Source organism: Lutjanus erythropterus, unplaced genomic scaffold (assembly GCF_056507025.1).
Source record: "Lutjanus erythropterus isolate fLutEry1 unplaced genomic scaffold, fLutEry1.hap2 Scaffold_155, whole genome shotgun sequence".
Lineage (NCBI taxonomy): Eukaryota > Metazoa > Chordata > Actinopteri > Lutjaniformes > Lutjanidae > Lutjanus > Lutjanus erythropterus.
In genome coordinates this window covers 15,226-37,500 of record NW_028146632.1, presented here as the reverse complement: position 1 = coordinate 37,500, position 22,275 = coordinate 15,226, and the positions used below count along the sequence as shown (strand labels likewise).

The following is a 22,275-nucleotide window of genomic DNA, read 5'->3' as shown; positions in this document are numbered from 1 at the left end:
GGATGGTGGTAGAGACTTGAAACCAAGCTCTGCACCCCCATTTTCGGACATTCCGGATCCAACGGTAACACCATCCAGTCTCTACAAGGTTGGGAAGTGGGTCAACCAAAACTTCGAGGACTCTGGTGCATACCTCGACGGGTTTTTGTGGAATAACTTTTGAAGGGAATGTGGTACAGACTTGAAAGCAGGCTCTGAACCCCCATAACTTTGTCTGCACACACACACCCACACACATACACACACACACACACACACAAACACACACACACATACACACACACACACACACAGAAGTGAACACATCAGAATGTTAGGTGGCTGTGACGTCATCAAAGGGAATGTGATGACGTCATGGACCCTGTGCTTTGATCTAGCATGGGCTCTGTGATGCCATCAGTGTTAGGTTATAACCCTAGCACCATGTCATTATCATACCTCCACTGGTTTTAGGGGGATAACTATTGAAAGGATGGTGGTAGAGACTTGAAACCAAGCTCTGCACCCACATTTTCGGACATTCCGGATCCAACGTTGCCAACCTCAAGTCTCTACGATGTCGGGAAGTGGGTCAACCAGAACCTCGAGGACTCTGGTGCATACCTCGACTGGTTTCGGGGGCTAACTTTTGAAAGGATGGTGGTAGAGACGTGAAACTTAGCTCTGCACCCCCATTTTTCGACATACCGGATCCAACGGTGCCACCATCGAGTCACTACGACGTTGGGAAGTGGGTCAACCAGAACCTTGAGGACTCTGGTGCATACCTTTACTGGTTTCGGTGGATAACTTTTGAAGGGATGGTGGTAGAGACTTGAAACCAAGCTCTGAACCCCCATTTTCAGACATTCCGGATCCAATGGTGCCAACCTCGAGTCTCTATGAGGTCGGGAAATGGGTCAACCAGAACCTTGAGGACCCTGGTGCATACCTCGATGGGTTTTCGGAGGATAACGTTTGAAGGAAAGGTGGTAGAGACGTGAAACTAAGCTCTGCACCCCCATTTTTGGACATTCCGGATCCAAGAGTACCACCATCGAGTCTCTACGAGGTAAACCACAGTTGTATTTACTGCTTATCCCTAAATATGGCGCTAAAGACCACGAAACAGAAATTCATCCTTTCAAAGCAATGTACAGTTGGATTAAAACTACCAACTGTAATTCATTGTAGGCCGCCAGAAATGTTGCTGCGGGCCGCCATTGGCCGAGGGGCCGCACTTTGAGAATTTATGCGCTAGAGGGTTGGGCTTCAGAATGCCGGACGGTTGGGTCTTTGTGAGTCTTCTGTTAGTGTTCGATGCCACTCGGAGATCGAACCGGAGTTTTTTCTGCATTAAAGGGTCTTGAGGCTAGTTGTTGGGTTCATGAGCCTTTACATATTGGGAAGCTGGTCTCGAGTGACTACTTGAAATTTGGGGGCAATTTTTGGGTCCGTCCTCACGTGGTAGATATACAAGTCATGTGTCCTGGGACCACCATATATGTTAGTTTTTACAAAAGCTACTGCAAGTCAGTACACTGATATTTGGCTGAACAGGCCTCGGTCATATACTTGCAAAGTCTGCTAGTCATATGTTGCAAAGACTGGCCAATGGATTGTTAAACTTCGTAGGTCTTAGTCAGTGGGCTGATGGCCATTGCTGTTCACTGGTCAGGTTTAGCCATAGATGAGGATTTTTAAAAAGCTTTGGCTACAAAGTAGTTGACCTGGGTGGGACCCTAAATTGAACCACCATGGTCTGGGGCCCCTACATGACCTCTTAAAAGGACTAGCCTTGGGGAAGATGCAAGAGGGTTGGGATTCAGAATGCTGTACGATAGAGTATCTGTGAGTCTTCTGTTAACGTTTGATGCCACTTGGAGGTCAACTTAGAGTTGATGTTTTTTGGGTTTTTTTGTTACATGAAAGGCTCTCAAGGGTAGATGTTGGGTTTGTTGTCCTTCACATACTGAGAAGTTGGTCTTCAAAGACCTCCTGAAATTTGGGTCCAGTTTGGGTCCCTTTCTTTTTTTGATAGATGGAGTAACCATTGGACCTAATGTTCAGGTAGACTTCAACTTTGTAACAAAAGTGAGTGCAAGTCAGCACACCGATATTTGGCTGAATCGGCCTCAGTCATGCACTTGCGCAGTCTGTTAGTAACAGTCTGCAGATACTGGCTAATGGCTTATTGAGCTTCTTAAACCCCTGCCTGTGGGATGATGGCCTTTGCTGACCTCTGGCCAATTGTCGCTATTCATGAAGGGGTAAATAAAGATATTTGCTACAAAGTAGCGTTGGATGACCTGCGCCGGACACTAAATTGAAAGACTATGGTTCAAGGCCACTACAAGATCCCTGAAAGAGACTAGCCTTGGGGAAGACACTAGAGGGTTGGGCTTCAGAATGCCGGACGGTAGGGTCTCTGCGAATCTTCTGTTAGTGTTCGATGCCACTTGGAGATCGACTCAGAGTTTTTTCTGCATTAAAGGCTCTTGAGGCTAGATGTTGGGTTCATCCATCCATCCATCTTATCTATGGCTAAACCTGACCAGGGAACAGCAATGGCCATCAGCCCACTGACTAAGACCTACGAAGTTGAACAAGCCATTGGCCAGTCTTTGCAACATATGACTAGCAGACTTTGCAAGTACATGACCGAGGCCTGTTCAGCCAAATATGAGTGTACTGACTTGCAGTGGCTTTTGTTAAAACTAAGGTATATGGTGGCCCTAGTTCACCTGACTCGTATATCTACCACGTGAGGACGTGCCAAGCCACTGCTACTGACTTCCTATTTCCTGTCACGTACTGAATGTGTGGGTCAAATTTTGTCCCTATGAATCAAGTGGAATTGCCCCAAAACGCTCCTCAATGCTCAGAGTTCCACTTCCAAATTTCAATCTATTCAGCTGGGTGTGACTCCAAATCTTCATCTATTTACATTCTAATTCTTAATTAATGCTTCCAAATGTATTTCAGCACTCTTGACCCTCCATAAAACATGTAAACTTACCTAAATAAGTTTCTGCAAGTTTGGTCACAGTGTTTTGCAAAATTTGCACTTAAATCAAAAATTGACTCACCATGCCTTCCGACTGCCAAGCCCCTGCTACTGACTTCGTACTTTCTGTCACGTACTGAATGTGTGGGTCAAATTTTGTCCCTATCCATCAAGAGGAATTGCCCCAGCAGTCAGGGAGTTTAAAGCCAGGTGGCCTGCATTCTTTCATACTGATGAGGTAAACACATGCTTGCCTTTTCCCCTCTCCTTATTATGCAATTTCAGTGTGCAGCTGTTAAAATGTAAAGTCTGATAAGGTAAAACAAAAGATGACCAACATTTGGAGAGAGACAAATCTCCTATAGAGGAAGCAGTTCTTTATTTTGGCCACTTGGGGGCAGAAGATGGCATGCTACTCTTCTAACTTCTACCAGATAAATGCTGAATTCCAGCAGATTACAACACTTCCACTTGAGACAAACTTCTTGGTACAGTTGGACAATATTTTACCCCAGCTGACATCTGTTTTCCAGAAGAAGGGAGATGTTTCTGGCTAGAAACTACCTGTAAATTTATGTATACGATGTTATGGAATTTTTTTTCATACATACTTCATACATTGTGTAATTGTATTGTCCATATGAAGCCCCAGTTTGCGCCATCAGTAAGTCTGGATTATTTGCAAGATGCAAAAATAAAAAAAAAATATATTGTCTTTTTAAGGCAATAATACCATATGGGCTAGAGATGCAGTCATGTGATCAGACAGGTGCCAGTTCAATCCTGTTTTCTCAGGTGGTGATAATAAGATTGGGCTATAGTTGTACTAAGCACCTATGTGTTAAGAGGACAGCATTGTTGTCAGCTGTACTGTATGTCTCTGAATAAACAGGAGTTAAAACAACATGTTCATACCTCACTTTTTTTAAAATAAACACTAGGCCATGCTTCACAGTTATTTTGTAGTTAAAAAAGTCACGTTTACAGTATGTTTGACATAATATTGAGCTATATAGATCAAACTTGACAAAGCTGATTGGAAGTCAGTATTTGTAGGTTACCACAGGTTGGAAATTGGAAATATTTTTTGTAGTTATGTGTTTATGAATGTTTTAATCGGTGGAATCTCTTCACACAGGCTTCACACAGTGATGTTAATCTAAAAAAGGCAGCAGTTCTCAAGGCACTTTGCCTCTACCTTGGTGAGGATGATGGGCTTCTAATTCGGGAGTATATGGTAAGTCAGTGTAATTGCTTTTTTCTCGTCAGATATATTGTAACTTAGAAAAGTACATGTTTATAGTGGGTTAGTGACTTACTGTGTGCTGTGACTGTGGAATACAATATGACATTTGACGAATTCAGATGTTTCTAATGCTCCTCTAGAGATGTCTTTGTATCTAGATGCATTAGATACGGAGACAACAGCTCTGTGACAGAGTTATTATTACAAGATCAAAGCAAGGCTAGTGGAGTAAGAAAAGCAGACATTGTTCACAGGGCTGAACAACGTTAACATTTTTAGGCAGCATAGATCACAGCTAAGAAGCTGAGATGATAACATTAGAAGACAGGGCAATTGATTATCATAAGCCCTAGTGCAACCAAATATTACAAAGAAGTTTTATGTCTGTGCAGTACTGGTTTGCCAACAAATGAATTGTCCTTCAACTTAACCTATAAAGGGTTCTAACTTTAATATCAGTGTTCTCCATTAATTACCCAGAATGTGGCAACCCCCCACAGTCTAATTTATCTTGCCATAGTCTCATTATGAACCAGAAATATTTTAAGACTTCTCATAACAACATTAAACATTATGCCATTGCTTCAGCAAGATATCTTTCAGATGACATGCACAGCCTTTGTGGAGACCAGTCAGTCCAAACAGTATATTGGTGTGATGTCACACATAATTTTACAACAATGATAATCTGGTGACTCAGTCAAGGTTTAGTTATGACTCTCAAACAATGCAAAATGAAAATCAAATTGATTGACACTGCCAACTGACAAAAGATAGGATTTATGTTTATTTTCTGTAGCTAACTACTAATTATTAGCAGAAATACAGGTGTCCTAAGTTAACCAGGGAAATAATCACCATGGAAAACTCATCAATGTACTTACACTGCACTTTTGTTGCCTCTTCTAGCCAGCAGCTGCCACTGATCTAGGTCTGAATGCATGAGTGCTACCAAGTTCAAGTTGCATGCTAATGTGAATTGTTACCTATTGATCATATTTGAGCATTTTCATTTGTCCCTTTGTTCATGCTGAGGTCATCACCTGATCGGTGGATATATGAGAGCACAGCTTAATCCAGTGTGTTTCTCTTGCCCAAATAGTGATAGTCTGTTGACTTGTCTCTCTGAGTGTGGCTCAGATATAGGAGCATGTGGGTGTTTGTTCATAGCCACATTGTTATTATACAGACTTACATTGATAGTAAGGGGTTCAACACACAAACGTCCCCAGTTTGGTGCAGATACATTGTGTGTGAAGTGTCCCCAGTTTTAGGATAGGCTCGTGTATTGGTGGTGAAGAGGTCCAAGTACATGAGTGTCCCCAATTTGGTTCGAAGAGACAAAGACGAAGAGACGAAGAGACGAAGAGCAGGAGAGGTGTCGAGGATGTTACTGACTGCCTTTAGGTCCTGGAACAAGTCAGCGTTGCATGATGACGTGGCTATCTGCTTGACTCCATTCGAAAGGAAGATGTGTGAATACTTTGCAAGAGTGGAGATCCGAGGGAAAAGGGGGAGGATGGTCCCTGTCTTGTTAAAACCATCTGTGGTGACTGCTATGGAGCTGCTAGCTGAGATGCGTGAAAGCTGCAGTGTACCGAATGATAATTTATTCATGTTTGGAAGACCAGAAGCCTTGTCAGCCTACAGAGGGGGAGAGTGCCTTCAAAAATATACCAAACTCTGTGGTGCCAAACACCCTGAAGCACTGACTTCAACAAAGCTTCGAAAACATATTGCAACAATGTCACAGGTCTTGAACCTTGAGGAAAATGAGTCTGACCAACTGGCCGACTTCTTAGGCCATGATATTGGCATCCACCAACAGTACTATTGGTTGCCCCAAGGAACTCTGCAGCTTGCTAGAATGAGCAAAGTGCTCCTGGCCATGGAGAGGGGGACTGTGTCGCAGTACAAAGGGATGACACCGGATGATATCGAAATTGACCCTGAAGGTTTGGGCATGTTCTTAATTTTTGATCTATTTAACACTGGTATGGATACTCGGTTTCATATTTCTGTGTTTTTATAAATGCTGTACTAGATTCTGCCTGTGAGATTAAGAGTGCTGTTGATTTAATTTAGATCATTTTCTACTTCCAGAGAAACTGCCACAATCCAATGAAGGAGATTCCAGTGACACTTCAGAAGATGAGTGTACCAGCAGTGAAATGGAACACATAATGGATACATCTGCATCATCAGCACCATCAGCACCATCAGCATCATCAGCACCATCAGCATCATCAGCATCATCAGCACCATCAGCACCAGCACCATCAGCATCATCAGCATCATCAGCATCATCAGCACCATCAGCATCATCAGCACCATCAGCACCAGCACGTGGTGCTAGTCCTCCTATACAAGGTTAAAACCTGCAGTGCAAAGAGAATGATGATCATTGTGTCCTTGCTCTTATGACAAGATGATTAATGTTGCCATGAAGCTAATCTCTCTCTATACAGAAGTTCACATTTATATAGAATGGACATATTTATTTTTTGGTACTACAATTTCTAAACCATTTACATGCAGCGAAAGCAGCATTCAAACTGGAAGACCACTCTGAAAAACATATCTTAGACTTCAGATGCTAGAGAGCCAAACAGCATAATGATAGCTTTGACCTTCTTCCAGTAATAAAATATACTGATCACAACCCCCTGTGTTACAAAGCCACCTGTTGTTGGAGTTCACAAGGCTTTTTTACCCCCCTTTCGTTAAGGCTACTACTGGGGAAAAAAATGTTCATGATGATGGCTTCATTTGCATGTTTTCCAGTATTATTACATTGCATTTGTTCTTTTCTTCACAGAACCAGCCGTACAACGAAGCAGATGCAAATGGGAAGCAGGAGAAGTTCGTTCTGTGGAGAAACACCTGATGAAATTCATCAGAACATTCACAGTTCCTGCCAAGCACGACTGCATGCTTTGTCTGCAAAATGAAATGGAGACATTGAAGGAACGAACATGGACTGATGTAAAGAACTATGTGAGAAACAGAATCACTGCACTGAAGAGGCAGACAAGTACTTAAATACTTATCTGTCTTCTATCTGCCATGTTCAGAAAGTGAGCATCTTAAAGGTAAGTTAAAAAATGTTCAGTTCAGCATCAACAGGTTAAGTTGTGAAATGTTTAAAAGTAGGTAGAAAAAAGATTAAATGTAATCAAAATATGCTTTAAAAAATGTTAAAAGGTTAATAATATATGTTTTATCCAAATACATTAATTTAGCCACATTTCTACCAATTTAACTAACCCAGTTTTTTTTTTATGTACTAAACATAAGAACATAAAAAAAAACAGAGAGAGAGAGATGTTAAAAAACAACTGTGTTAAACTGGTAAACTGTTAGAAACAGTTCTGGTCCTCAGCCTCAATATCAAAAGATCTGTGTGTTTGTACACTGGTACAAGTTTCAGAGCTGGAGAGTCTGTCTCAGGTTTTTAATTTATTTTGTAAGTGCCCTTTTTGTTAATTAAAGATCAGTGAGGCTGCAACAAATGTCATTCTCTTCATATTTTATTGCCTGTGTTTTGTACTGCATGTGGGTCCCCTTGGTTGTAACGTTTACTTATCATAATTTCAACCGACTTCATATGTTTTGTGTTGATTCAGTGAATATTAGCAAAATGTCAGGAAGTTCTGACCATCAATTCAAATGACTCTCCTGGGACATATCTCAAGGTTTAGAATCTCTGTGTAGTGGCCATTTGTCCTTTTAATGTTGTTTTTTGTTTTATGAAAACAACATAACAAATAATAAACAGAATACTTGCAAAAATGTAATTATATTGAATTCAAATAAATCAATGCAGAATAATCAAATCCAAATACTACCTAAACAATACCAAATACTAATAATAAAGTAAATAGTTCCAACACTCTGGCTTGCAAAAAATAAGACACCAAAGATTACTTCTATCAGAATCTGTGTTTAGCCCAAGTCCCCAAAGATTTCTTAAATAAGATTTGTCCCCAAAGTCCAGGTTAAAAGTCAGACTGGAAAAAAAACATGGTTTAATCCAAAATATCACGTGATTTTGGTATTGAGGGCATCCTTCCACATCCGAAAATGGTGGCAGCTTCCCTCTAAACCATTCAGAAAAGTGGTGTCCACAAAGGTGGGGAGTTCTGTCATACGACCCCAAAGGAGGCCTAAGTACGTATGTGTGTGGGTGTGTGTGTACAGACAAAGTTATGGGGGTGCAGAGCCTGCTTTCAAGTCTGTACCACATTCACTTCAAAAGTTATTCCACAAAAACCCGTCGAGGTATGCACCAGAGTCCTCGAGGTTCTAGTTGACCCACTTCCCAACCTTGTAGAGACTCGAGGTTGGCACCGTTGGATCCGGAATGCTCAAAAATGGGGGTGCAGAGCTTGGTTTCAAGTCTCTACCACCATCCCTTCAAAAGTTATCCCCCGGAAACCAGTGGAGGTATGATAATGACATGGTGCTAGGATTATAACCTAACACTGATGTCATCACAGAGCCCATGCTAGATCAAAGCACAGGGTCTGTGACGTCATCACATTCCCTTTGATGACATCACAGCCACCTAACATTCTGATGTGTTCACTTGTGTGTGTGTGTGTGTGTGTGGGTGGGTTTGTGTGTGGGTGTGTGGGTGGGTGAGTGTGTGTGTGGGTGTGTGTGTACAGACAAAGTTATGGGGGTGCAGAACCTGCTTGCAAGTCTGTACCACATTCACTTCAAAAGTTATTCCACAAAAACCCATCGAGGTATGCACCAGAGTCCTCAAGGTTCTGGTTCAGTCCCTTCCCGACCTCGTAGAGACTCGATGGTGGCACCGTTGGATCCGGAATGCTCAAAAATGGGGGTGCAGAGCTTGCTTTCAAGTCTCTACCACCATCCCTTCAAACGTTATCCTCCGAAAACCCATCGAGGTATGCACCAGAGTCTTCGAGGTTCTAGTTGACCCACTTCCCAACCTCATAGAGACTCGATGGTGGCACCGTTGGATCCGGAATGTCCAAAAATGGGGGTGCAGAGCTTAGTTTCACGTCTCTACCACCTTTCCTTCAAACGTTATCCTCCGAAAACCCATCGAGGTATGCACCAGAGTCCTCAAGGTTCTGGTTCAGTCCGTTCCCGACGTCGTAGAAACTCGATGGTGGCACCGTTGGATCCGGAATGCTCAAAAATGGGGGTGCAGAGCTTGGTTTCAAGTCTCTACCACCATCCCTTCAAAAGTTGTCCCCCGAAACCAGTCGAGGTATACACCAGAGTCCTCAAGGTTCTGGTTGACCCACTTCCCGACCTCGTAGAGACTCGAGGCTGGCACCGTTGGATCCGGAATGTCCGAAAATGGGGGTGCAGAGCTTAGTTTCACGTCTCTACCACCTTTCCTTCAAACGTTATCCTCCGAAAACCCATCGAGGTATGCACCAGAGTCCTCAAGGTTCTGGTTCAGTCCCTTCCCGACCTCGTAGAGACTCGATGATGGCACCGTTGGATCCGGAATGCTCAAAAATGGGGGTGCAGAGCCTGCTTGCAAGTCTCTACCACCATCCCTTCAAAAGTTATGCCCCGAAACCAGTCGAGGTATGCACCAGAGTCCTCAAGGTTCTGGTTGACCCTTTTCCTGAACTCGTAGAGACTTGAGAGTGGCACCGTTGGATCCGGAATGCTCAAAAATGGGCGTGCAGAGCTCGGTTTCAAGTCTCTACCACCATCCCTTCAAAAGTTATCCCCCGAAACCAGTTGAGGTATGCACCAGAATCCTCAAGGTTCTGGTTGACCCACTTACCGACCTCGTAGACACACGATGGTGGCACTGTTGGATCCGGAATGTCCAAAAATGGGGGTGCAGAGCTTGGTTTCAAGTCTCTACCACCATCCTTTCAAAAGTTATCCCCCGAAAACCAGTGGAGGTATGATAATGACATGGTGCTAGGATTATAACCTAACACTGATGTCATCACAGAGCCCATGCTAGATCAAAGCACAGGGTGTGTGACGTCATCACATTCCCTTTGATGACATCACAGCCACCTAACATTCTGATGTGTTCACTTGTGTGTGTGTGTGTGTGTGTGTGTGTGTGTGTGTGTGTGTGGGTGGGTGAGTGTGTGTGTGGGTGTGTGTGTACAGACAAAGTTATACGGGTGCAGAGCCTGCTTGCAAGTCTGTACCACATTCACTTCAAAAGTTATTCCACAAAAACCCATCGAGGTATGCACCAGAGTCCTCGAGGTTCTAGTTGACCCACTTCCCAACCTTGTAGAGACTCGATGGTGGTACCATTGGATCCGGAATGTCCGAAAATGGGGGTGCAGAGCTTAGTTTCACGTCTCTACCACCTTTCCTTCAAACGTTATCCTCCGAAAACCCATCGAGGTATGCACCAGAGTCCTCAAGGTTCTGGTTGACCCACTTCCCGACCTCGTAGAGACTCGATGGTGGCACCGTTGGATCCGGAATGTCCAAAAATGGGGGTGCAGAGCTTGGTTTCAAGTCTCTACCACCATCCTTTCAAAAGTTATCCCCCGAAAACCAGTAGAGGAATGATAATGACATGGTGCTAGGATTATAACCTAACACTGATGTCATCACAGAGCCCATGCTAGATCAAAGCACAGGGTCTGTGACGTCATCACATTCCCTTTGATGACATCACAGCCACCTAACATTCTGATGTGTTCACTTGTGTGTGTGTGTGTGTGTGTGTGTGGGTGGGTGAGTGTGTGTGTGGGTGTGTGTGTACAGACAAAGTTATGGGGGTGCAGAGCCTGCTTGCAAGTCTGTACCACATTCACTTCAAAAGTTATTCCACAAAAACCCATCGAGGTATGCACCAGAGTCCTCGAGGTTCTAGTTGACCCACTTCCCAACCTTGTAGAGACTCGATGGTGGTACCCTTGGATCCGGAATGTCCGAAAATGGGGGTGCAGAGCTTAGTTTCACGTCTCTACCACCTTTCCTTCAAACGTTATCCTCCGAAAACCCATCGAGGTATGCACCAGAGTCCTCAAGGTTCTGGTTCAGTCCCTTCCCGACCTCGTAGAGACTCGATGGTGGCACCGTTGGATCCGGAATGCTCAAAAATGGGGGTGCAGAGCTTGCTTTCAAGTCTCTACCACCATCCCTTCAAACGTTATCCTCCGAAAACCCATCGAGGTATGCACCAGAGTCCTCAAGGTTCTGGTTCAGTCCCTTCCCGACCTCGTAGAGACTCGATGGTGGCACCGTTGAATCCGGAATGTACAAAAATGGGGGTGCACAGCTTGGTTTCAAGTCTCTACCACCATCCCTTCAAAAGTTATCCCCCGAAACCAGTCGAGGTATGCACCAGAGTCCTCGAGGTTCTGGTTGACCCACTTACCGACCTCGTAGAGACTCGAGGGTGGCACCGTTGGATCCGGAATGTCCAAAAATGGGGGTGCAGAGCTTGGTTTTAAGTCTCTACCACCATCCCTTCAAAAGTTATCCCCCAAAACCAGTCGAGGTATGATAATGACATGGTGCTAGGATTATAACCTAACACTGATGTCATCACAGAGCCCATGCTAGATCAAAGCACAGGGTCTGTGACGTCATCACATTCCCTTTGATGACATCACAGCCACCTAACATTCTGATGTGTTCACTTGTGTGTGTGTGTGTGTGTGTGTGTGTGTGTGTGGGTGGGTGTGTGTGTGGGTGTGTGTGTACAGACAAAGTTCTGGGGGTGCAGAGCCTGCTTTCAAGTCTGTACCACATTCACTTCAAAAGTTATTCCACAAAAACCCGTCGAGGTATGCACCAGAGTCCTCGAGGTTCTAGTTGACCCACTTCCCAACCTCGTAGAGACTCGATGGTGGTACCCTTGGATCCGGAATGTCTGAAAATGTGGGTGCAGAGTTTAGTTTCACGTCTCTACCACCTTTCCTTCAAACGTTATCCTCCGAAAACCCATCGAGGTATGCACCAGAGTCCTCAAGGTTCTGGTTGACCCACTTCCCGACCTCGTAGAGACTCGAGGGTGGCACCGTTGGATCCGGAATGTCCAATAATGGGGGTGCAGAGCTTGGTTTCAAGTCTCTACCACCATCCTTTCAAAAGTTATCCCCCGAAAACCAGTGGAGGTATGATAATGACATGGTGCTAGGATTATAACCTAACACTGATGTCATCACAGAGCCCATGCTAGATCAAAGCACAGGGTGTGTGACGTCATCACATTCCCTTTGATGACATCACAGCCACCTAACATTCTGATGTGTTCACTTGTGTGTGTGTGTGTGTGTGTGTCTGTGTGTGTGTGTGTGTGTGGGTGGGTGAGTGTGTGTGTGGGTGTGTGTGTACAGACAAAGTTATGGGGGTGCAGAGCCTGCTTGCAAGACTGTACCACATTCACTTCAAAAGTTATTCCACAAAAACCCATCGAGGTATGCACCAGAGTCCTCGAGGTTCTGGTTGACACACTTACCGACGTCGTAGAGACTCCAGGTTGGCACCGTTGGATCTGGAATGTCCAAAAATGGGGGTGCAGAGCTTGGTTTCAAGTCTCTACCACCATCCTTTCAAAAGTTATCCCCCGAAAACCAGTGGAGGTATGATAATGACATGGTGCTAGGATTATAACCTAACACTGATGTCATCACAGAGCCCATGCTAGATCAAAGCACAGGGTCTGTGACGTCGTCACATTCCCTTTGATGACATCACAGCCACCTAACATTCTGATGTGTTCACTTGTGTGTGTGTGTGTGTGTGTGTGTGTGTGTGTGTGGGTGGGTGAGTGTGTGTGTGGGTGTGTGTGTACAGACAAAGTTATGGGGGTGCAGAGCCTGCTTGCAAGTCTGTACCACATTCACTTCAAAAGTTATTCCACAAAAACCCATCGAGGTATGCACCAGAGTCCTCGAGGTTCTAGTTGACCCACTTCCCAACCTTGTAGAGACTCGATGGTGGTACCCTTGGATCCGGAATGTCCGAAAATGGGGGTGCAGAGCTTAGTTTCACGTCTCTACCACCTTTCCTTCAAACGTTATCCTCCGAAAACCCATCGAGGTATGCACCAGAGTCCTCAAGGTTCTGGTTCAGTCCCTTCCCGACCTTGTAGAGACTCGATGGTGGCACCGTTGGATCCGGAATGCTCAAAAATGGGGGTGCAGAGCTTGCTTTCAAGTCTCTACCACCATCCCTTCAAACGTTATCCTCCGAAAACCCATCGAGGTATGCACCAGAGTCCTCAAGGTTCTGGTTCAGTCCCTTCCCGACCTCGTAGAGACTCGATGGTGGCACCGTTGAATCCGGAATGTACAAAAATGGGGGTGCACAGCTTGGTTTCAAGTCTCTACCACCATCCCTTCAAAAGTTATCCCCCGAAACCAGTCGAGGTATGCACCAGAGTCCTCAAGGTTCTGGTTGACCCACTTACCGACCTCGTAGAGACTCGAGGGTGGCACCGTTGGATCCGGAATGTCCAAAACTGGGGGTGCAGAGCTTGGTTTCAAGTCTCTACCACCATCCCTTCAAAGGTTATCCCCTGAAACCAGTCGAGCTATGCACCAGAGTCCTCAAGGTTCTGGTTGACCCACTTCCCGACCTCGTAGAGACTCGATGGTGGCACCGTTGGATCCGGAATGTCCAAAAATGGGGGTGCAGAGCTTGGTTTCAAGTCTCTACCACCATCCTTTCAAAAGTTATCCCCCGAAAACCAGTAGAGGAATGATAATGACATGGTGCTAGGATTATAACCTAACACTGATGTCATCACAGAGCCCATGCTAGATCAAAGCACAGGGTCTGTGACGTCATCACATTCCCTTTGATGACATCACAGCCACCTAACATTCTGATGTGTTCACTTCTCTGTGTGTGTGTGTGTGTGTGTGGGTGGGTGAGTGTGTGTGTGTGTGTGTGTGTACAGACAAAGTTATGGGGGTGCAGAGCCTGCTTGCAAGTCTGTACCACATTCACTTCAAAAGTTATTCCACAAAAACCCATCGAGGTATGCACCAGAGTCCTCGAGGTTCTAGTTGACCCACTTCCCAACCTTGTAGAGACTCGATGGTGGTACCCTTGGATCCGGAATGTCCGAAAATGGGGGTGCAGAGCTTAGTTTCACGTCTCTACCACCTTTCCTTCAAACGTTATCCTCCGAAAACCCATCGAGGTATGCACCAGAGTCCTCAAGGTTCTGGTTCAGTCCCTTCCCGACCTCGTAGAGACTCGATGGTGGCACCGTTGGATCCGGAATGCTCAAAAATGGGGGTGCAGAGCTTGCTTTCAAGTCTCTACCACCATCCCTTCAAACGTTATCCTCCGAAAACCCATCGAGGTATGCACCAGAGTCCTCAAGGTTCTGGTTCAGTCCCTTCCCGACCTCGTAGAGACTCGATGGTGGCACCGTTGAATCCGGAATGTACAAAAATGGGGGTGCACAGCTTGGTTTCAAGTCTCTACCACCATCCCTTCAAAAGTTATCCCCCGAAACCAGTCGAGGTATGCACCAGAGTCCTCGAGGTTCTGGTTGACCCACTTACCGACCTCGTAGAGACTCGAGGGTGGCACCGTTGGATCCGGAATGTCCAAAAATGGGGGTGCAGAGCTTGGTTTCAAGTCTCTACCACCATCCCTTCAAAAGTTATCCCCCAAAACCAGTCGAGGTATGCACCAGAGTCCTCAAGGTTCTGGTTGACCCACTTCCCGACCTCGTAGAGACTCGAGGGTGGCACCGTTGGATCCGGAATGTCCAAAAATGGGGGTGCAGAGCTTGGTTTCAAGTCTCTACCACCATCCTTTCAAAAGTTATCCCCCGAAAACCAGTGGAGGTATGATAATGACATGGTGCTAGGATTATAACCTAACACTGATGTCATCACAGAGCCCATGCTAGATCAAAGCACAGGGTCTGTGACGTCATCACATTCCCTTTGATGACATCACAGCCACCTAACATTCTGATGTGTTCACTTGTGTGTGTGTGTGTGTGTGTGTGTGTGTGTGGGTGGGTGTGTGTGTGGGTGTGTGTGTACAGACAAAGTTCTGGGGGTGCAGAGCCTGCTTTCAAGTCTGTACCACATTCACTTCAAAAGTTATTCCACAAAAACCCGTCGAGGTATGCACCAGAGTCCTCGAGGTTCTAGTTGACCCACTTCCCAACCTCGTAGAGACTCGATGGTGGTACCCTTGGATCCGGAATGTCTGAAAATGTGGGTGCAGAGTTTAGTTTCACGTCTCTACCACCTTTCCTTCAAACGTTATCCTCCGAAAACCCATCGAGGTATGCACCAGAGTCCTCAAGGTTCTGGTTCAGTCCTTTCCCGACCTCGTAGAGACTCGATGGTGGCACTGTTGGATCCGGAATGCTCAAAAATGGGGGTGCAGAGCTTGCTTTCAAGTCTCTACCACCATCCTTTCAAAAGTTATCCCCCGAAAACAGTAGAGGTATGCACCAGAGTCCTCAAGGTTCTGGTTGACCCACTTCCCGACCTTGTAGAGACTCGATTTTGGCATTGTTGGATCCGGAATGCTCAAAAATGGGGGTGCAGACCTTGCTTTCAAGTCTCTACCACCATCCCTTCAAAAGTTATCCCCGAAACCAGTCGAGGTATGCACCAGAGTCCTCAGGATTCTGGTTGACCCACTTCCCGACCTCGTAGAGACTCGATGGTCACACCGTTGGATCCGGAATGCTCAAAAATGGGGGTGCAGAGCTTGGTTTCAAGTCTCTACCACCATCCTTTCAAAAGTTATCCCCCGAAAACCAGTGGAGGTATGATAATGACATGGTGCTAGGATTATAACCTAACACTGATGTCATCACAGAGCCCATGCTAGATCAAAGCACAGGATCTGTGACGTCATCACATTCCCTTTGATGACATCACAGCTACCTAACATTCTGATGTGTTCAGTTGTGTGTGTGTGTGTGTGTGTGTGTGTGTGTGTGTGTGTGTGGGTGGGTGGGTGGGTGTGTGTGTACAGACAAAGTTATGGGGGTGCAGAGCCTGCTTTCAAGTCTGTACCACATTCACTTCAAAAGTTATTCCACAAAAACCCGTCGAGGTATGCACCAGAGTCCTCGAGGTTCTAGTTGACCCACTTCCCAACCTTGTAGAGACTCGATGGTGGTACCCTTGGATCTGGAATGTCCGAAAATGGTGGTGCAGAGCTTAGTTTCACGTCTCTACCACCTTTCCTTCAAACGTTATCCTCCGAAAACCAGTGGAGGTATGCACCAGAGTCCTCAAGGTTCTGGTTCAGTCCCTTCTCGACCTCGTAGAGACTCGATGGTGGCACCGTTGGACCTGGAATGCTCAAAAATGGGGTTGCAGAGCTTGCTTTCAAGTCTCTTCCACCATCCCTTCAAAAGTTATCCCCCGAAACCAGTCGAGGTATGCACCAGAGTCCTCAAGGTTCTGGTTGACCCACTTCCCGACCTCGTAGAGACTCGAGGGTGGCACTGTTGGATCCGGAATGTCCAAAAATGGGGGTGCAGAGCTTGGTTTCAAGTCTCTACCACCATCCTTTCAAAAGTTATCCCCCGAAAACCAGTGGAGGTAAGATAATGACATGGTGCTATGGTTATATGTTGGCTGGGATGGTGCTGGGATTATAACCTAACACTGATGGCATCGCAGAGCCCATGCTAGATCAAAGCACAGGGTCTGTGATGTCATCACATTCCCTTTGATGACATCACAGCCACCTAACATTCTGATGTGTTCACTTGTGTGTGTGTGTGTGTGTGTGTGTTTACTTAGGCCAAAATTTGGGACATTTTTCAGAATACACACCAGTTGATTGGGGACAGCTTTTCAACTGGGGACAAAATTCACCGTCCCCATTTAGTCTTCATTATAATCATATTCTACAAGCACCAACATGCATTTCTGTCTAAAAATGGCCACTGTCCCCAAACGTGACTTTATTCAGATATTGTGTGTGTGTGAGCTGTATAAATTTCCCCTTGGGGCTTAATAAAGTAAAGTAATTCTTATCTTTAAACTTAAGTAAGGGATGGCCAAGGCTGGGTTCACTCAACACCAGACCAAATAATTAATAAACTGAAGGAGGTTTACGGAGACAGCATAAAAGCAAAAATGTTGCCACTGTTGTGTTTACTTGTACCTGAGTAATGCAGACTAACATACGCCCACTTAGGTTTTGCTCAAACTGGTGTGAACGCAGGCTGGTTCACCAGAAAGCACCAAGGTTCAGATACTCCAGAACAGAACCAGAGCCAGAACCAGAGCTGTATCTGTCTGAAAGCACCCATGGAAGCCACATGGACAAAGGAGGGAAAGTGGATCCCCCCATCCACTTTCCCTCCTTTGTCCATGTGGCTTCCAGTGGAAGAGATCAATTGTACACACTTGCCCTAAAATACTCATAAGTCCAGACAATCATGGGTTGACAACAAGTTGTTGGTGTAGTGCTATATTCCCTCTTACAAATAATAAAAAATACCTGCAATCAGTGATGGACTGGCCACAGGGCCAGAATGGCTGCCATGTAATGATGTGAGTGTGTTGACGTAGCCGCCAAAAAAGACACAAAAGAAGCCTGGCCAGATAACAGCCCACTCTGAAAAGGGGGTGAAAATTCAATACTCTAATCATACTCTCTCTCTCTAGACAACTTTTTTCTTTGTGACCAATGAGTTACCTATATTTCTACTTACACTTTGTTTACAATTGTTTGCTCTGACATGTTACCACTGCAAAAGTAGCCAAAATGAATATTTACATAGTTCCTTTCATTCATTTTCTTCTTCTTTGGTGGTAAACAAACAAATGGTGTTTGAGGGTCGTTATTGCCGCAGCAAAGCACAGCAGGGACAGGAGATCGCTTCAGCTCAGTAGAGACAGGCTGGCGACTAGCAGGCCAAGAGCTAGCAGGCTGGAAGACTAGTTGGTGGCTAGCAGACCCAAAACTAGCAGGCATTGTGGAGAGAAAGCGTAGGGGGGAAAGGGAGCAGGGCAGTGCTAACGAGGCTGATGCTGGGCAGGTGTGGAGGGAAATGGCAGGCTGGAGAGGAGCACAGGAAACACAGGATGGGGAAAAACACAGGACAAACAAGATCAAAAATCAAAAAAACTAAGAGTCCAGGACATTAAGGCCATAACCATGATTCCCAGACCATGACTGTGCATGAGGGATATAACAGATGAGGTAGATGTGATGTATGTTCTGTGCATAGTCAAGAAGGCACTCTCTCCCATCTCTTCTCTCCTCTTTGTGGGCTGGGAAAAGAGTTATTAGTCCAGCTTACATTGTGCTAGGGGGTGATATGCCTTGCAATACCGCAATAAATATTGTACAGGGAACTTGTTATTGAGGTCTTATCATGAGATTTTGATATTGTTACATCCCTACTTTACTCATCACAAAAATTCATCACCTCTCATGCGGAGTTCAGTTGTGCTGAGAAAGATGATCATGTGTCTATATGATTAGCTCTGTCTTGACCTTAAGCTTGTAGGTTTGATTCCCATGTTGACAGAGATGGCACCCCCAGCAGTGGCCTCTGTGGTACTCTCAAAGCCATCCCTTCCTTTAGTCACACACATTACAAAGATTACATTACTGTATTGTTCCAGACTTCCAGATGTGCACTTGAGAGAGGTAGACTCCAGCCTGCCTGTTATGAGCCAATTTTCAGACCTATTTCTTATTCTCATTCAAAATCATACAATTAAACATTAACATAATAAATCACTGAAATGTGAGTGAAGCAGAAGCATTTGTTTTTATCACAATTAATTCATATACTTACTGATTCATATAAGGAAAGTACAGGTTAAGTTTTGGGAAATTACACAGGACTAGTCCTGGTATTACCATATATGGTAAGTGACCGTAAGTTATACTGTAAATCTCCGGAAAATACATGGTCAGTGACAGGGAGTTACACTGTACAGAAACTGTCCCGGAAGTCCATGGATCATACATGGAAAGTGAATCAGAGGTGCACTTAAAAATGTGGGCTGTCTTTTTGCGTTACCCTCTGTTATTTAATAAACAGTTGTGACAAATAAGATTTCAAGTCAATATATCTTCTACTACTGGTATGTTGCCTACAGCATACCTCACCCCCCCCCGCCCATACTTGGTTTGATCCAAACGGTGCAGCAAGCCGAGTCTCCTAGTTTCACCACTGCAGCAGTATGGACAGAGTCAACACCACAACGACAGGTTTTTAACTAACGTGTTTTTAATAAATAGTTAGGATAAATAATATTTCGATAAGTCGATATATCTTCTACTACTATCATATAGGCTATAGCATCTCAGAATCACCCCTCGCCGCCGCTCATACTTGGTTTGATCCAAACGGTGCGGCACGCGTCATCTCGCGGTTTCACCGCTGCAGCAGTCAGAGTCAACACCACAATGACAGGTAACTAACTATGTTATGTTTGGCTTAAGTGACTGTAGACCAGTAGCGCCTTTGTAGAACATAATCACATGAAATTTAACGAGTTATACATAATATTTGCCAGCCAAAAACATTAATTATTCTCATCTGGATAGCTTAATTAGCCCTCTGCCTTGCTAGCTAGAGTTAGCTGAATTTCTACAAATGTGTAGCATCCTAATGGTTGCCAGGCCCACGGTTTTCCCGCGGAATAACGCTACTCTGTAAGTGTTGCCGCAAGTGTTGCGGTAAAAAATGTCCGCGAGTTTACAGGGTTCTCCACGCCTGGAGATGTAGCGTCTTTTGCACGTATGAACCCATTACTTTAAATGTAGACACATGTCATGCACGCTTACAACCCAAAGCGACGCCGTAGCAGCGTGTATTCGGTGTGACGCGCTTGTTTTACGTGTACGTCCGTGGCGCACAGCTCCACGGATCTGCTTCTCTCGTGGAGCTTTGCCCCGTTTGAAAGGTGAAGGAAGCCGTATGTGTAAAGATGTGGCCTCCAAGATGTAGAATGTGTATTATAGAAGAGAAACACACATTTCAGGATCGCTGACTTGTATCATCAGAACAGAAAGTCGTGGAATTTTCAGTCTCCCATTAAATAGAACGGGACAATATATTCCAGCTGCTGTCAGGATGTGGGACATGTCTATTCTGATTATACAAGTCAGCAAAGCTCAAGCACTTGGTTTACTTGAGATGAGCAGTATGGGGGCATTTTATAGATTTGTTATGCATGTTTTAAACATTTGAATGTTTAGATCCTAGTACTAATACTGTGCAAATCTTGACAACTATGTACCGTATGTTTCCCATTTGAATAGTTAAAGTTAGTTTGTCCATGATTCTGAGTTTGATGTAGCCCATCAATAAAATTAGATAGTAGTAGTAGTAGTAATTGTTGGAATATCACATTAATTGGGCGGTCAATGTGACACATAAAACTGTTTCTGAACATTTTGTGAACAGATAATGATGGCTGATGGCGACTGCAGTTTAAAGAATCCTTCCAGAAGGAGGGTGCGGATGACACCACAACATGATGCAGAAAAGCACATAAGACTTAAAACTGACAAGGCCGGTCTTACACAGGTGTTTGTGAACTCTTACAAAGGTCAGTCTTTATCTGCCTTGTATTCTTTTCCTACATGTATAAGTTTTGCTAAAATATGAACTTTAGTGTAAGAGATGGATTCTACTGGCCTAGTTGATACAAGCATATCATTAACATAGCCTACTTGTTTTTTATTTACCTATATCTCTTTGATTTTCAATGGAAAGGGAAATCTTGGTGGTAAGTAAGGCTGAATATGCCATTTTTGCAGCTGCAGTTTGTAATTAGAGTTCATTGATGTTTAGAAAGTCCCAGTTAGGGTCGTCTGTCCCTGATCATGATCTAAGTAATTTAACATTGAGTATCTGCCACTACCAACACTTGGTCCAGTAGTACATATTACTAATTATTACAGCTGGACAGTTGATACCTTAAGCACATTAAAAATATCACAGTCAATCCATAGGTATTTTGATATGTTGGTATTTTTGATACTTAATTTAGAATGACACTATTCAACACTACAACAGGAAATAGGGAATGTTTTTGTTGTGCATTAATGCCATTGTTTCCTAAATAGTCTTGATGCATCTCTGAAGGACCAGTCACTTGGGAGACTAGTAAATGATGAGCACAAAACCCCAAACTGCAAAATGCGGCCAATTCAAGTGGACGGGACGCCGCACCTCTGTCTCTTTGCAATCAGAGACATTGTGCCAGGGGAAGAGGTTACCTACAATTATGGTGAATCGGACTGGCCTTGGCGCAAACAGGTATGATAAGTGGTTATCCATCTTCTTATTTACAATGTAGAAGGACATGCAACAGATGTCTGTAAATAATTATTTTTCTTCTTGTGATGTTTGGTCCTTAAAGTATGCATTCATCTTACAAAAATCTTATTCACTAGACATCCAACATCCTACTATGCAAAACTGATTAATGGGGCTTAAATAATTTGTGTCTCCATGCTGTTTGTGGTAGGGGTGTGTGTCAATTCTATCCCTTTACCAAACCACAGATTTCCACTTCTCCTGTGGCCACACCATCAACAGGTGACGACTCAAACGGCAGCCGTCAGCCGCTGGTTCCTGCTGAACATGTGGAACACTCGTCCACCAGTGTCAACACGGTACGTGTCTTTGCAGCAACAAAGAGAAATGCAGTGTACGAGGATAAATGATGTCTTTGTCCACAAAGCTAGTCCTAATCCTGATGTTCACCTACATCTTGGGAGGTAGACTACACCAACTTACAATTTAGTCATGACTCGACTCAGACATCAACAAGGCTCATCATCAGTGACATGAAGTCTTTGGCCTCTTATTAGGGCCCGAGCACCGAACTGATGCGAGGACCCTATTGAAACTGAAGGAATTATTATTATCACGACAAAAGTAAATCGCTTATTTCAGGGCTTTAACATATTCAAAAACTCACCAAATTTGGCATACCCGTCAGTCATGGTGGAAATTTACGTGTGATATGGTACTCAGCGGTGGGAGGTGCAGAATGGCTAGGCCACGCCCCTTAAACAACAGCCCCTGCAGCTTGTTTCACCGATGTGCACGAAAATCGGTACACACATAAAACACCCC

General features: G+C 44.6%; 1 long non-coding RNA gene across 1 annotated transcript in view; it reads left to right on the top strand.

Annotated features, from left to right (window-relative positions):
- Positions 1-21,803, top strand: part of LOC146304304 (uncharacterized) — a 439,321-nt gene extending 417,518 nt beyond the window's left edge. The window contains exon 3 of the long non-coding RNA XR_014769366.1: positions 21,699-21,803. This is a non-coding gene — a long non-coding RNA (uncharacterized LOC146304304). The remainder of the gene's footprint in view (positions 1-21,698) is intronic.
- Positions 21,804-22,275: the final 472 nt, after the last annotated feature.